The sequence below is a fragment of the Ranitomeya variabilis genome, chromosome 3 (assembly GCF_051348905.1).
Source record: "Ranitomeya variabilis isolate aRanVar5 chromosome 3, aRanVar5.hap1, whole genome shotgun sequence".
Taxonomy (NCBI): domain Eukaryota; kingdom Metazoa; phylum Chordata; class Amphibia; order Anura; family Dendrobatidae; genus Ranitomeya; species Ranitomeya variabilis.
In genome coordinates this window covers 21,932,433-21,935,513 of record NC_135234.1, presented here as the reverse complement: position 1 = coordinate 21,935,513, position 3,081 = coordinate 21,932,433, and the positions used below count along the sequence as shown (strand labels likewise).

Sequence of the window (3,081 nt, the reverse complement as noted above, 5' to 3'; positions counted from 1 at the left end):
GCAGCTCCCCCACAGGAGAAGTATGGTATTACACTGTTCTCATTAAAATCAATGGAATGCTGCGTTCTTCAGACAGAGGTGCAGTCTGTAGCTACCTTCCACTCTGGAGACTTAAAGGGCTTGTATTAAAAAAACCCAAAACATTCTTTATTTAACACTTTATCCATTAAGCAGTGGGTTGGAGTGTGCGGATCGGTGCTTAGAAGCCGAGCCTGCTCCTAAAGCGAAGGTTCCGGCACCTTCCCCAGTCAGCAGTGATCGGAGCTAACTACATGGAATAAATGGCGCTATAATAGTAAATAATTAATAATAATTAATAATAACTAGAGCCAGGGTGAGGACTAGGGTTTGGGCTAGGATAATGCAGTAATAACAAATAAAATGTATTCTAAAAAAATAGTATAAGAAGGATAATGTTTTATGTTTTTACAATTTTATGTCAGATTTCTGCAGAAATAATTGAGTGTAAAGGGCAAACAATAATTAGATGAATGTTTTCATATATATTTGATAATAACAATGGTGATAACAACAATAACAGTAAGACTGTGTGCACACGTTGCAGATTTTTCGCGTTTTTTTTTTCGCTATAAAAACGCAAAAAAACCCCACATACATTATGCATCCCATCATTTAGAATGCATTCCGCAATTTTTGTGCACATGTGCATCGCGGTAAAAAACGCAGCATGGTCATTAATTTTGCGGATTTCCCACTATATTATTGCATTGGGAACCTCCGCAAAAAAAAAAAAAGCACCAAAAACGCGGTAAAAACGCATGCAGATTTGTTGTAGAAAATGTCCGGTTTTGCTCAGGAAATTTCTGCAAGAAATCCTGAACGTGTGCACATAACCTAATAGTAGTAATGACAGTAATAAAAAAACAATAATAATAACATCAGTAACAATAAGAACAAAAACAATAATAACAGTAGTAGTAATAATAATAATATCAATTATAACATTAATAAAAATAGTAATAACAATATCAGTAATAATAACTAATTCTAAAAATAATAGTAGTAATGACAATAAATATATTAATAACTGTAATAATAATAAATATTAAATATTAAGAATAAAAAAGTAAAAAAATATATAAATATGTATATAAAGTAACAAAACTTTTTATATATTTCTTAATAGAAGTAACAAATGCTTTTTTATATTTCTTTATTTTAGATTTCTCATATTTACATTTTAAATGTTTTTATGCCTGTTATTAAAGAAAAGTAAAACATGGTAAAAAAAAAAGAACATATAAACTGGGCTCGTCCTAACGGGAGCGACAAAATGCTCATGCAGATTAGTGCAAAGTTCACCAGATCTGCTGTTTTTCAAAGTGGAGAAATTGTAACATTATGAACTTTGCTAAAACAAAATCTGGGCTCGTCCGGGATTTGAACCCGGGACCTCTCGCACCCTAAGCGAGAATCATACCCCTAGACCAACGAGCCGCCGTGCTGATGGTGGTGGCTGCTCGCTCTGTGTCTCGCCCAGAGTCCTCACATTTCCTGCTCTTCTTTCCCTCATTCCTGCTGCTTAGGACAAGTCTTCCCGGAGACTCCACATCTTTTCTCTGTGCCGAACCCTAAAACCCACCCACTCAGCAGGACCCTCTCCTACGAACCAATCGGATTAAGCGCTTGGTTTCCGGATTGTGATGGACATCACTGTAAGCCAATAAGATTCGTGTATGCAAAGTAGAGGCGAGGCGTTCCGGCCAATCATGAGCGAGTCTTCTTCTTTGGCAGCTTAGTCTTCATACAGTATTCACTTTGTAACTTTTGCACAGTTGACAAAGTTTTACATACTTATTTTGCCTTTAATTTTTTTTTTTCATATTTTTATCTTACCAATTTATATAAAAATACATAGCGTAGTCTTTACTTATTTTTTTTTAATTAAGATATAAATAACATATTTTATTTATTTTTATTCTAAAATGGAAGCATGGAGATGGTTTCCCTGCAGAAACAGCCCTGATATGAGACTGCTCTGATACCACTAAGTCCATTTATCACCTATCCACAGCATGTGTGTGACTACTGGGGGGACTGACTGTAGAGCATACCTCCCAACCATCCCGGATCCAGCAGGACTGTCCCGATTTTGACAGTAAGCCCCGCGATCCCGGGCGGGACATTAGTTGTCCCGCACTGGTTGGGAGGTGTGTATATCACCCGGTCAGTTCCCTGAGTCCCTGCACCCGCAGAGCAGCACACCACATATTGGCTGCTCTGTGCGCACAGGACCTGTGATGAAGTCACAGGATGGGAGGAGTCAGGGGGTCACATGATCGGGAAGACCTCCATGTACAGGACTCTGCTGGTTGTCATGGCGCTGGAGGAAGGTAAGCGTATGTGTGAGGTCAGGAGGTGTTTACAGTGTGGATGTAGCAGAGTCGTGTGTGTACGAGGTGTACGGAGCAGAGCCAAGTATGTACGAGGTGTACAGAGCAAAGCCACGTATGTACGAGGAGTACAGAGCAGAGCCGTGTGTGTACAAGGTATACGGAGTGGAGCAGCGTGTGCAATGTGTATGGAGCGGAGCCGTGTGTGTACGAGGTGTACGGAGCGGAGCCGTGTGTGTATAAGGTGTATGGAGCGGAGCCGTGTGTGTACGAGGTGTACGGAGCGGAGCCGTGTGTGTACGAGATGTATGGAGAGGAGCCGTGTGTGCAAGGTATACGGAGCGGAGCAGCGTGTGCAATGTGTATGGAGCGGAGCCGTGTGTACGAGATGTATGGAGCAGAGCTGTGTGTGTACGAGGTGTATGGAGCAGAGCCGTTTGTGTACGAGATATATGGAGAGGAGTCGTGTGTGTATGAGGTGTACGGAGCGGAGCCGTGTGTGTGCAAGGTATACGGAGCAGAGCAGCGTCTGCAATGTGTATGGAGCGGAGCCGTGTGTACGAGATGTATGGAGCGGAGCCATGTGTGTATGAGGTGTACGGAGCGGAGCCGTGTGTGCAAGGTATACGGAGCGGAGCAGCGTGTGCAATGTGTACGGAGCGGAGTTGTGTGTGTAGGAGGTGTACGGAGTGGAGCAGTGTGTGTATGAGGTGTACGGAGCAGAGCC

At 42.0% G+C, this 3,081-nt stretch overlaps 1 non-coding gene across 1 annotated transcript; it reads right to left on the bottom strand.

Moving 5' to 3' along the window:
• Nucleotides 1–1,386: 1,386 nt before the first annotated feature.
• TRNAP-AGG (transfer RNA proline (anticodon AGG)) lies at nucleotides 1,387–1,458 on the bottom strand. The gene has a single exon. It is a non-coding gene; the product is annotated as a tRNA-Pro (tRNA).
• Between the last annotated feature and the right edge of the window lie 1,623 nt (nucleotides 1,459–3,081).